Here is a 13,846-nt window from a genome sequence, read left to right on the forward strand (position 1 = left end):
GCTGACTCCACTGAAACATAACTCATGTTACAAGTTCTGCAGTCAAAAAGTAATGTTTGCAACCTGGTGCTCTGAAGATGAGATTAGGAAGCACATCTTCAATGTTAATTGCCTTCAATTAATACTTCATTTCAAGCAATTCACCCAGGTGCTTATGGCAAGTACAAAACAGGGTAATCCATCAGCCCAGGTGGCAGCCAGGAAGAAGACCACTATTAACAGAGCAAATCCTGCTTCTTCTCCACCCTTAACCTGCACACAATTGAGATTTAGCCAGTGTAATTGTTTCAGGAATGTGTAAACCCTCAGCCTCAGTCCTCATGGCAATGTGTTCTGCAAATTAATGAATGAGGTAAATCAATTATCTACCAAAGCCAGTCAAGCTCACATGTACATAAAGATGTTCATGTATAGATACAGAAATCTAATAGCACAGCCTCCATCATAAGCAAAAAATTCCAAGCTCTCAGAGCAAGGAAAGGAGAGTGGGCACCATTCTGCTGCACATTAGAACAGCCCCAGGATTCCTGCAGCACAGCAGCCTGTAAGGGCACCCTAAGACCATGGCATCCAGGTCAGATGCCTTGGTGCAGAGCACACACCACCTTCTGGTCCATAAACACTCTTCAGATGCTCAGATTCACCTGCTTCTATGCACAGCCCAGAGGGCAGCTGCAGTTACCCTCACTGCCTTAGCCACCTGCTGGGTTTATTTCTCCAGCACATTTTTTAGACAGAAAAACAAGAACAAAGAAATTTAAAAGCATGCATACATTTGAACAACGTTAAAGACAAACATTAAGGCCAGAGCAGACAGACAATTATAAAGTGAAATTGCTACATGGTTCTTTCTGCAACTCAGAGCAGCAGCAGCACTCTTTCCTTCCTCTTCCAGAACTCCTCCCTACATCAGATGAATGACTGCTTAAATTCAGTTATTTAATTTACTGTTCCTTCCTCTTGCAAGGGAGATAAAAATCAAGACAGTGATCAAAGACTCTAAAAGATCAGTAGCCAGAAGGACATGTCTATTTTATCCTCCCTTCTCTCCACCCATTCCAGAATAAACTGCAGAGGCTTACTGAGAACCAAAAGGAACTGGGACTCTCTGGTTGCTTCTGACCCTTTAATTAGAGCAGCTGGGAAGAAATAAATAAAGCCTGCCTTCTACCTTCATGACCTTTGATTTCTGACCCTGCAAGACACTCTGAAGAAACATTTTAATAATAAAACTCCTCTTCTTAGAGAAGAAGAAGAAACTCTGATCTTGCCCTTCTGGTACAGTAGGTTTTTTAGAGATGAGACTGTGGTATATTTCTATTCAGCAAATATCTCTATATTATGCTCTTTAGTTAAAAGGGGTGTTTCAGAGTCTGAAAGAAACTGCATCTGAAAGTTACTGTGACAGATGTGCTAAATGTAGTGAGCAGTTAGTTCTCTTTCATAAAAAAATCAAAGCAGAACCTCAGATTAACTCAACACAAACTATCCCATAACATTAGAGGAAATACAACTTTTAAAAGTACTTCTGGTTCAATTTCAAAGTGAGCATTTCTACTTAAATATGGATGTAACCCTGTGAAGCATCTCTTTGTTATTGTTGTTAATTTTTAAACCAATAACACCAATTTTAGATAATTTGGAAAAATCCCTAAATGTAAAAATTCTCAGTTAGATTAAATCACCAGCTATAATCCCAATTTTTTACATGTTTGGTTAATTTGGTTGGCTTTTAAATAGATTTTATGTTTTTCAAAGCAAATCAGTTAACCTAATATAACTTTACATAAAAAATTTTTTGCAGACTTTCCTTTAAACTGCAGCCAATTGTACTGGCCTTTCTTTTCAGACAAAACCTCTATCAGAACAATAAAAATTGAAACAGATCCTCAAGTTACTTTATAATCTAAAGTAACTTCTCTGGCTGCTAGATTTGCACTAGACAGATTCTGGCACTTCATTTGAGCAGCAAACTTTGCTTTTATGGTTAGTTCAGGAAAGAACTAGAAGAGTTTTTAGAAGAGTATACAATACTTATTTTAAAAGAAACAGCTATGATCATCTGGTGTAGTTCTGGTAGTCCCCCATGAAGCCTTAAGAGACATTTAGTCTGTTTCAAACACACCATATCCTCCCAAGGTGCCAGAAAGCTTAACTTTGGTTGTTATTAAAATCACTAATTCTCAAATGTCCAATTGCTCATTCTCAAATCTAAAATGAAGAGTGATAAACATGGAGGTAAATACTACTGGGTTTATTTTCATTGGTTGAAACTCAGGTTTGTACCCCTGTTATAATTTTTGGACACATGTTAATTATTTGCATTTAAAAGTCATAGATGTGTTGATGTGGCTTTCATAAGAAACAGTAAAATAAAACAAGCCACAGATCCTTTATTTTGCTGATAATATGAAATTGACATTCAGGTATAATCAAACACAACAGATTTAATATCTTCACTCTATTTCCAATTTCACCAAACTTAACTGAGCTCCTGGCTGCTGCAAAGCAGCTGCATAGTCTGAATAACCACAAATGTTGAAAGGACTGATAGGTGCTGAAAAAAGTTCTCCTCCTTGAAAGAAATGCTTTTGCTATCTGAATGACCAGTTTCTCTGCAAGTCCCACCCAAAAATATCCTGGATGTACTTTGTAGCTAACATCTGACTCACACTACATTTTCACCTTGGTAAAAATACAAGATCAAAAGAGCAAAGCCAAGGGGTATAATTTTCTCCTCCTTTGTCACATCCCAAAATGTTAAGCACACGTTCTTTTCCAGTAATCCTCATACAAAAGGATAAAATGAAGAGCAGTGAACTTCAGTCTACTAAATGTCACCCCAAAATAGGTAATTACCATATGAACATTAAACTGATGCACTCCTCTCCTTACAAGGTTCCTTTTTACAAGCTAGAGATATTACCAGAACTTAATTGATGCAAAAATGAAATCTCTTGGAGCTGCAATTTCAAAGACCTCCAAAACTTCACCTACCAGCTTATTCTACACAGAGTTGATAAACATGGGCCAAAATCAACCTTTAAAAATATTCACACTAAGCACATGGACACGGAGCAAGTGCTTGAGCCAGAATTGCTTGCAGAACTTTAAATTCATGCCTATGCATACAACCTACACGGGTCACTTCTCAGCCAATAACTGCTGGTCTGTCCCTCTGTGGAAAGTTTACTGCATCCATCTGTGTCCTTGCCCTTGAGCTTCATGCTGAAGCACAGATACCTGAATATACAGACACCTGAATATCAGTGTGCTACAGGCTAGAGGCAAATCAAATGTCAGCAACGGGCATCAGCTGAGTAGTTCAAATCAAAAGCTACAGGCAAATTTAGACTGCACATGAATTTAGCACTTGGTTCATTCACTCTGGGGAAAACAGCCATGCATTTCAGGTTCTCTACAAGATTTATCTCAAAGTCAGAGTTATGTGGAGACAATCTGATTTAACATCTCTCCCAAAAAGTACACAACAGGGAATCAGCACTTTCCTAAAATACAGGAAAGGGAGAGAAGCCTCTGGCGAGATGGCAGGGATCACAAGAATGGTTGCATTCATGTTACACCAGGACAGCCACGAGAGAAGTCTTAAAATTAGGTATCAAAGGAGAAAAACTAGAAAGCACTCCAGTCCAGACAGGCTAAAGCATGAATCCATGGTACGTCACATTATTTTAGTTCAGGATGCCCTGGCCAGTTTTCTTCCTATATGAACTGACACAAAGCTCATTTTTCTGCTTATGTAGCACTTAAAGTAGAGTTCATATAAAAATACACTGCTTTTGAAAGGCTGAACAAACCCTGGCATGTTTGAGATGATGATCCACATTCACTTTCAAATACTCATCCACACCCTTCCAAACTAAAGCAGCTAATGTGAACTATGAATCAAGAGTTACTTTTTTTCTTTTCCTAGAGGAATTGAAGAGTCTGAGAAGTTACCTTCAAAAGGAAGCAAATATTTCAAAAGCTATACAAGCACTATGATTTTAAGGTAATGTCATATTGTTGATCAGTCCAGGTAACCTCCACATTAACATGGAGGGGTCAAATATGAAAATATACTACTACTATCTTTTAAAAAGATCTCTGATAAAGCCATATCCTTTAATGGACTCAGGAGTGTCTTTGATGCTCAACATTTAACAGCCATAGTCTGTAAAATATTTTCCCAAGTCCACAGCTTTCCATTTAACTACAAATTTTCCTTAACAAGTGACTGTGAACACCTCTGTGCTCATAGTGATAAATGTGTTTCCTTACTGCAGATTCCATGTAGGAAACATCACCAACACAGCACAAAGCTGTGAAGGAGGCATGTCACAATGCTGCAGCTTCCAAAAGCTTTCAACACAGAAATGAGCTTTCATATTTCTATTCCAATTTGATGGTTCTTTTCTCAATTTCTGCCAAAAGACAAGCCTCATCCAGTCTCTCAGCAGACCAGTCCAAATGGCACTGCTAAGCTCACACAGGCTTGATGCACGAAGCTACCAAGTCTGATATGAGTTACTGTTCCTGTTCCACAGACTTCCTCTCTGCCAGAGCAGCCAGGGGAAAAATAACAGGGTTCCAATCTGCTTGGAAGGGTTTTATTTTTCACTCCTCAGTATTCATCACTCAAGTATTTATTTGTTACAATCACAGTCATCATGCTAAATTGACTAGGAAAACTAGGATTTCTGATTTATTCCCATAGCCGGAAGATTCAAAAGCAGGAAGAAGCACAACATACAATTCAACAGCAGCATGTAACTTCTGCACCTAAAATTTTATGGAAAGAGTTGTCTCATGTTACCTCCCTCCCAGCTGCTACAGTCCTCCCCTCTCCAAGCTCTCTGTGGGCTCCTGGGCCTCCATTCCCTTCCATCTGCTCAAGCCTGGAATGCAACCCTGGACCAGCCCAGCTCTCAGGAGCACCAGCTCCATACAGACCAGGTTTTACTGCTGCTTTTCAGCACCTGAGCCACAACTCATGGACTGACTCACCTGAGGATACCTTGTCAGGTCCTCACTTGATTCTGCTTGAGGAGAACTGCAGCACCAAAAAGGGTCACAACTACCCCCCGTTCAGCATGCACTTTTTATGCACTGAAATAGTTTTTATATGCTGAAATAGTTTTTGCAAGAGTGAGTACAGATAGAAAACAAAAAAATCCTTGCTCCAGGATGCTGGCAAGGAAAATTGTTCCCTCTATCGACATGTTGGCAAGGAAATTTTTTTCTTTTTTCCCCCCCTTCTCACACTAGCACTTTCATATTGTAAATTGACCCTACAACAGGATGCTGGTCGGACTAACATAGCCCACAGGCATCCTAAAGCTGCCCTTTTTTTATTTGCCTGACAGTAACACTGAAATCTTTCAATATCATCTTCACTGACTGTATTAAACATCAATAAAAATTACTTTCAATACATAAATTTTTACCTCTCTCACTATCACCTTTATACAGGCAGATTCCATGAGGTTAGGAAATAGCTAGATTTTGTTTTGTGCTTGTGCAGAGAGATTAATTTTGTACAGGGTCTGTCACTGACACATCCTGTACTGTACAGATTAACTTTCCAGCTTAATCCAGATCCCAAACTCAATTTTGAAGCAAGAACATTCTGAGCTTTGCTGCTAACATGCTACAAGCCACTAGATCAGAAAAAGTACCCTCCACTTTACAATGTACTTGAAATTAAGGAGGATTTGCAAGAGCTCCCCACTACTCAGACATCACCTGGCACAGCTTCTATTTTACAGTCCATGCTTCCTGTAGCATTAGACCAGCTGCAGTGGAAGAGGGAACTACGAGTCTCAATTTTTTCTCATCTTAGATGCAGAAAGTGAGGCTATTGGAGCCTGCCCAAAGCTTCTCCACAGTCACAATATCACATCCTTCAGTGTGCTGTACTTCACAGCAGAGCTTGTTCTTTTAGTTTCAGTAACAACTGTGACTTTTAGGCTGGAGACACAGGTCCAGAGCCTTCTGCCTCTAGCAATACTCATTGTCATCTGCTTTATAGGCCTTGCAAACTGCAACATCTACCTAAGCCTCTTCTGGCTTCAGACAAGAGTCATGGTGATTTTAGCAGCAGCATTTCACAATCAAGGTCCTGCACAAACAGTTATTCCTGCAAGATGAAAGCAGCCTCCCTGGACAGTGAGTAACTGGCTCCCTGTAAAGTTAGTGCTCTATGCCCTTCAGATTAGGGAAACTGCACATTTGTTTTCATTATGGGAAATAAACTGATTAGCAGATGGCTATTCATTTTCCCCCCTCTGTCAACTCTAATAAAATATAAATGGAAAATATAAATAGAAATCTTACTTCAATTAACATTCAAAGAGCTCTCAAAAAAAAATCAAAACTCCTGAACATTAAGTGTATGTTTCTTGCAAATGAAGTAAATTAATCTTTTTAAAAGGAAGTTTGTTTTTACACTTGACTGATAGCATGCAACATGATTAAAACACATTGATCTCCAAGCTTTAAAAAGATGACTGAAGATTCACTTAGACATTGAACCCTCTTAGCTAGGTTTTACCAACTGAGTGGATATTCTTCAGGCTACACAAGTGCCCTTTCTTGACTTTATTTCACCTTTGTACCTTTATCAAAATGACAAACCACAATAGGGTGTTAAAGGATAAAAATGTCAGGCAAGCAAGTCCCACTTTCAGCTTGCCACACTCTCTTCAGGGCCAACAAGTCAGAAGCCTTTGCCTAGACATTTATGCAGCATGCAGTGGAATGTGCTTTTGAAATAGTCAGGAAAGAGCTTGTGCAGGAGGCACTCAGGTGTGTGCTGCAAGAAGAATTAGAGATGATTTGCCTTTCTGAATTTGTTTTTCCATGTCTTTCATCCCCCACCATTTCTCTGCCTGCTCTACTTTGATTATAAACACTTATTTTGAGCTCCTCACGACAGACCAGGGAGTTCTCAGCTCCCAAGGGCCTTCCCAAGGGCAGCATAATGTGAAAACAATCAGATCTGCGGGGGATTTACAGGACTAGAGAAATACACAAAAAGTATTTTCTCTGTAAGCTGTTGGTCAGAAATCACTTCAAAGGACAAAAAACACCATTACACTGGTGCCCTCCCCTCCCGATTCAGCAGATGCTACTTTAATGACAATGTGATCCAGCCTTGCTGTAAAATTGTACAAACAACCCCCAGCATTTCAGTGCACTGCTATTGTGGTCTCACAAAATGTATGCCTTCTTGATCCCCAGCTATCACCTACCCAAACTACCATCAGCAAATACATTCTCTCATACTCAGAGAGATTAGGGAAAGTGCAGGCAACAATAACTTCCTTCTCTTCCCAAACCCAGTAGTCAGAACAGCAGCCCATCAGGCTCCAACAGACCAACGAAAAAAGTATGAAAATAACTGTATTGTAGTAGCAAATACAAATTCAGACCAAATAGGAGGCCTGTGGAGCAAGGCACAGAGTCCATGAGTGCTTGTCTCCCACTGGGAATATGCCTCTGGTCAAGAAAAGACTTTAACATATGTGTAAGACACATTGTAGTCACTGAGCCTTAAAATTATTAAATGCTTTCCTGAACAACAGCTTAAAGAAGAAATAAAACATTCTCCTCTGTTTTCATAGTTTATTTCAGAAGAGGCTTCCTTGATTAGAATAATATTGTTTGCATTATAACTGTTTGACTCATGGCTTGAATTCCTTGCCATAAGGAGTTTCCCCAAAGAACACCTGGAAATTATGAAATAAGAATTTGTCTTAATGGCCACTTCCAATCTTGCAGCAAGGCAACTTTCTCCTCGAAAACACAAGATAAATTGGTATCTAAAAATCCAGTCAGCTATTAAAGACACATTCTGTATATAAGAATATTCTGTATCTAGACATTTCATTCCAACCCCAAGGTCTAGAAAGGAGCTGGACATGAAGTCCTCAGGGCCTGCCAGTTCCCTTCATACCCTGTATGTTCCTGGCCTTACTCCTCTGATTCCCTGCTTGGTAATGCTGTCACAGTATCTCAGCTGGCAAACCCACACATCTGTTTTTCAAAGCCAGGCTTGCCTGCCGTTCTCAAAGTGCTCAGCTCCTACCTCAGCTAGAGCTCCAGAGCTCTCCAGGAATTACAGAAGTAAGGAAGGTTTACCACCTTACCCCCATGACCATCCCTTGAGTGGCTGCCTAAAGCAGGCAGGACAGAGCACTCCTCAGCCCAGGCCATCAGCAACAGCTCCCAGTCCTTCCCAAGGGAATCCCAGAGCCTGGATCACCCAGCCACAGAAGAAGTGCCTGGTTAGGGGGCCTGGCTCACAGTCCATATTGCCAAGCTTTCTTCCTCATTACATAATGCAAACCCTCCAGGGCTGCTTTACCACCACAAAACACCCTGCAATTTGCATGGCTTCTGAACCTTTAGAACTTAGTTATTTCACTCCAAAAGTAAGAGTTAAAGAATTTTAAAGCTAAGAGATTGGAGTTTTACTGTGTGAAATGAATTCAACCAAACACTGCAACCCAGTGGAAGCTCCAGACCTCTTTTAAATGAGCCCCTACAGCAGATAATGTCTTTTTAATCAGTTTGATGCTCTGATAAATTGAATCTTATTTCCTAGCAGGGGGGGAAAAGGAGCAACTGACTTGATGCTTGCTTGAAACAAAGTATTTTGAGATAGAAGCTATTTGTGTTCATAAATGCCAGAAATCCTAATTTAAAAATACAGGCAATTCCTTTCTATTTTACTCCATAAATCTGTTTGTCTAAGCCTGGTATATTTTGAGGGATTTTATGATAGCCCATGTGCATATCATTCCACTTGCCTGCACAGCAAAATTTGGTTGAGTACACAAAACATATAGCAACTTGTTGGGCTGAGTAATAGTAATAATCCATCTAATCACACTCAATTCAGCTGCTGGTTGCTTATGGGCATCCTTTACACATTAATTTAAAGACTGAATAAGCAAGATCAGAGCAGCTATTTAACAAAAGCATGCTCATAAAGCTCCTCTAAGCACCCAACACTTATTTTCAGAGGCTTGTGATCTGGGAGCAGGCTTTTAAAAAAAAGTTTACCAGCTTTAACCTTTCTGCCTGTCATCAGAAACCTTCACAAGTCAGGAGAGTTTTATTTCATTTCTTACTAAATTATACACATTTCTGAATACTAATTTGGGCATCAAGAAAAAGAACACACATACACAAACAATGTAGTGGGTTTTTTCTTTGTGGTTTGACTTTTTTCTTAAATAAAGCATGTATTGTGTCCACTCTCCAGTCACAACCTGCCTTATTTTCAGTCAAAATTACCCCAGTGAGGTAGCACAGAAGGTCTAGTGGGCATCATCAGTCTTTCATTAAGAAATACTTGTTGAAATGTGTTTGAGCAGGAAAACCACACATATTAAGTGGCTGGTGTTTTGGCCCGTAGTGAGTGCCCACTTTTTCAGCTGTTTTCAGGTACCATAGAGGTGAATGGCAGCAGAGGTCACCATCACAGAACAATTAATGACCCACTCAAACAGGTCACCACTGCAAATCCCCACTGCATAAACCTGCTGATTTGTGTGCCTTACATTGTCACAACAGGGGATAAAAGCAGTGCATGGTCTTGTGGCTTTAAGGGTGGATGTGCAAGAACTAAGGGTCCAATTCCCCCAAACTGGGTGGACATTCCATGTGAAACCAGCACTCCCTTGGTGCAAGGTGTGTCAGGAGGTGCTATTGCAAAGCACAGTCACTAAACTTGACTCTAGATTTATGCCCAACCTTTTGCCACAGGCAAAGCTACTGAGAAGATCAGTTGATTTATCCCCCAAGACAACAAAACAGCAGTTTGGTTCCAGGAGAAGGTGCACTCATTTCTTGAACTCTAAAGATATTAGAAATCAAGCATCAGAAGTCCCCTCTTCCTTTGCAAGAGGAACATAAACAATAAATCAGAAGTGGGTTCTGTGAACACCTGAGTGGATCTATGAGGGCCTAAGAAACAGCATCCACTGAGAAAGAAATCCCAGTATGTGAGAGAAAAGAACTATTCTTCCCAAGTTTTTCTTGGCTTATTGCTTTAAAGGCTGAGACAGTGAGTGCAGACAAAAATTACAAGAATGAAAACCAGATACAGTGCAAAAAACAGAGTGGAAGTGTCAGGGACCACAGATGCCTCTGCATTACAGCAGCTCTTCTGCAGAGTGCCATAACAATCCCAGCAAAATGCCACTCAAGAACCAGGCCTTTTTGTGAGAGAACTCTACTGTCAGTGAATTGTTTCCCTAGGGGCCACAATACCATCACAGCAGGTGGTTCAGGAAAGCAGAGATCAGTGGAAGCCACGGTGTTAAATCACTGATTGAAGCAGGGTAGGGTGTTTACTAGAACATTTGTCATGAGAGGTAGGCATGCATCAAAAGGTCACTTGCTTAGCTCCAACATCACATGCAGAACCTAAATTTCAAAATTTCAATTGGAAGTTGTAGTTGTATGCATGACTTTCCCCTTCTTCTAACTGGAAATGAGAAAAACTCCTAGCTCTTCATAGAATGTTACCTTCTTTTAAAAACACTTCTTTACACATGACTAGGGATGTGTTAAGTTCTTGACTATACTTCTAGTTAATATAAATTTGGCTTGTCACTGTAGCATCCAAGCTGTTGGCTTATAGAGCAGGAAAGTTTCTGGGGAATGAACTCTGTTGGTACTGGCTACAAAAATTTAGAGTCTAGTTATAACACATTAAAATTTATCACCTTTTGATCAGTAGAGATACCATTATTACATAATTGCTATGCTATATTGCAACTGGGTTTCTCAAGGATGCTTATTAATCACCACAACCTTCATAATATTCCAGTTACTATTACTGTAACAGAAGTAAACAGAGATTGAGAAACCAAGTGTCTTGCCCTCAGATCCCTAAATAGTCTGTGGCAGATTCAAAGTGTTCTTTATAGCAAAGAAAAGGAAGGCAGTTTAATAGCAAAGCACCAGATTGATACTTGGGAGATCTGAAGTCACTTCTTTCCCATACACCTTTTGTTTTGTGTCTGGCATGCTTCCAAATATCTCCAGGTTCATCCTTAGTACAAGTGGGTGAAACTAATTAAACAGGAGTTAGATAAATATAGAAAGCCTCAAAGAAACTCAGCCACACAGAGCCAAGCCAGTACTGTTTGTGCAGTAATGTTGTTTTTCATATGTAAGAAGGGGAAAAAAATTCCTCTTTTAATTGCCAACTGCTTAGTCCTAGACAATAGGAGCTAAAGCACAGGTTAATCCAAGGAGATTACACACCACCCCCAGTGCAGGTACACAAAGCAGCTCATTCCACCTATCCTTTCAAAGTAGAAAATGAACTCACATCAAGGCAGTTTGGGAGTCCCATGAATGTGGGCAAGTTTGTGCTAGTGCACTGCAAATTCACATCATGACTTGCTGCTTGTGCCTATCAGTGCCATGTGGACTGTCCTACACCCCTTGGTGAGTGTGCAGCTGCCTCTTGGCAGCAGAGGCATTGGGACACACAAGGAAATACACAGAAGGCTCTGCAGGAAGACTTGTAAATGCTGGTGGGACTCAGCTTAACTCTTCCAGCAGGGAGAAGCTTTAGGATAAATGCTCATTCCCGTGTGCTTCAGCAGCAGTGCCACCACCCCACCTCACACTAATGGAGGAAAGAATCTACAGAAGCAGCAATATGGATCTTATTTAGCCTTATTGAATTAAAGATGCGAAAGCAGAGACATAACAGAGGGATCTTGGCTTTGACTCCACAATTCCTTCAGTTCTGTGCTATCAATAGACTTATTCAAAAAACTTGCTAAATAGAGAACACACCTCATGCATGTGGGCTCCTAATGCACTGTTTTGGTTTCAGCCTGTCTTTGATACCTTCCCAGGGCTGCTGCAGTATATATAACACATTAGCTTCAACCTTTTCATTCAATCAGCTGTCAAATACATACCAGACATTGAAATACCTTTCCTTCTCTACAAGAAAAAATTTAAGATTAACAGAAAAGACCCCTGGATGAGACTTAGAAAAAAGGTATAGGGAAGATTTGGCTTTTCAGGCTTTCCTGTATATGTTCTTCTGCAGCTCTCCCAGTAACACTAAGTCTGTTCTTCCCAGGGGAATTACATTTGATAGCATATTTAGTTCACAGGACTAGCACAGTTACACCAAACAGAGGCTGCCAATAAAACATTACATCTCCCTCCCCCCGGCACTCCATTTGTTGTGATGTAAAAGGCAGACACCCCATAGAGAAATTAATCAGAAAGAAGGGGAATGAATCTAAACAGTCAAAATTAAAGACCCCATGACATCTACATCCATCTACTACATCCAGATAAAACAGTGTCCCAAAACTCAAGGATGTATTAAGATCCTTCTGAGAGATGGAAGGGGTTACAGAATTCAGCATATTATCATCAATATAAATTATAGTTATTTAAATTGAAAGACTTCTCTTTGCTCAGCACTGAAGCTCCACAGAGAACACAAGGTCTTTTAGAAGAAAGAACACTTGTTTTGCTTTGCAAACTGATGGAAAAGACTTCAAGTTAAAAGACAGCTCATATAGAAGCAGTATCAGTCTAACTTCAGTAAAACCACACTGCTTTACCTTCAATAAGGATTCAGCCTAAGTATCCACATTTCTCCCATAATGGGAGATCTCAGAAAGCATCTGTGTTCAAAAAAAAAAAAAAAAAAAAACCACAAACCAACAAAACAACCATAATTGTGGGTCCTCATATCCCAGTTCTTCCCTTTGGTCTAATGCTCTCAAAGCTTTTCAGCACCAAAATTATTCCAACATGAAGAATACCTAAAACAGTTTTAAGGACATCTTCATTTCCCTTTATCCCTTAACCAGATACTCATATGTCAGAATCCCTACAAAGACATTTGCAGAATCAAATTGTGCTCTATAAGGGAAGGATTCTAAATGCCTCAGCTAACAAATTTGGCTGAAAAGGATTAACCTGGATAGAATGTGAAAGAAGCAATCTTGGCTTTAAGCACACACGAACTACCCTAGCCTTTGTAGACTTGAACTACTAGAATGGAGAATGGATTTAACCAGCAAGGAAAATTGCAAGATGTGGACAAAAGTGAATGGATTATGCAGCCTCTTTTAAACCACTATGCACACCACCTGCAGGTGTGTAGGTTTTGTTTGCAACACCCTAAATGCCAGGGTTTGAATTTATGATTCATGAGCAAAATTATATGCAATAAGAACCTCATGAACTCTTACAGACAGTACCTGAAGCAATGAAGCAATGCTCAGACTAGAGCTTCCTTGAAAAGGAATTTAGTAGAGCAGGGTTTGAAATGCTACTTTCAAATTTGTTAGGCTTTATTCAGGTAGACCTGAGCTTGAAGTGTGGTGCAGGGAGAGAAAGACCCTTAAATTAATCACATCCCTCAACAACACAGGATACAGAGTAAATAGATCATTTTTCTTGTAAAGTTATATCACTTCAGGTGTTTGCAGATGAATAAGACTGAATGAACTATGCAAGCAAACTTATTTTACAAAAATCAAAACTAAACTTCATGTTAAATTGAAGATCACTTATTCTAGAGACACATAGCGACCTTAAATCACTTTAAGGGAGATGGTAAAAATGCCTGGAGGAAAAGACTTAAGTATAAAACTGCTTCTATTCTCAGAACACCAGCATTACTCCAATCTTGGCAGTTCTGAGTCAGAGTTCAGAACTGGACCTTGAAATATTATCAAACAAGTATTAAAGTAGAAGAGGACTACATTGCATGTTCTTGCTAAGAAGTCTCATAGCCTTTGTCTCTCAAATGCTGTTTCTTTGCAGGAAGTGGCTGCACACT

General features: G+C 39.8%; 1 protein-coding gene and 1 long non-coding RNA gene across 11 annotated transcripts in view; both read right to left on the reverse strand.

Annotated features, from left to right (window-relative positions):
- ASPG (asparaginase) overlaps nucleotides 1-13,846 on the reverse strand; it is a 324,997-nt gene that overhangs the window by 126,680 nt on the left and 184,471 nt on the right. The window lies entirely within an intron of this gene.
- LOC137475215 (uncharacterized) overlaps nucleotides 1-13,846 on the reverse strand; it is a 48,300-nt gene that overhangs the window by 30,458 nt on the left and 3,996 nt on the right. The window contains exon 5 of one of the 10 annotated variants that reach the window (XR_010999745.1): nucleotides 9,708-10,437. The exons of 7 other annotated variants lie outside the window; for them this stretch is intronic. This is a non-coding gene — a long non-coding RNA (uncharacterized lncRNA). Of the gene's footprint in view, nucleotides 1-9,707; nucleotides 11,671-13,103; nucleotides 13,838-13,846 lie in introns of those variants that run through there. 2 more of the 10 variants (XR_010999746.1, XR_010999748.1) reach the window with 2 other exon arrangements.

The sequence above is a fragment of the Anomalospiza imberbis genome, chromosome 6, assembly GCF_031753505.1.
Source record: "Anomalospiza imberbis isolate Cuckoo-Finch-1a 21T00152 chromosome 6, ASM3175350v1, whole genome shotgun sequence".
Classification (NCBI taxonomy): Eukaryota; Metazoa; Chordata; class Aves; order Passeriformes; family Viduidae; genus Anomalospiza; species Anomalospiza imberbis.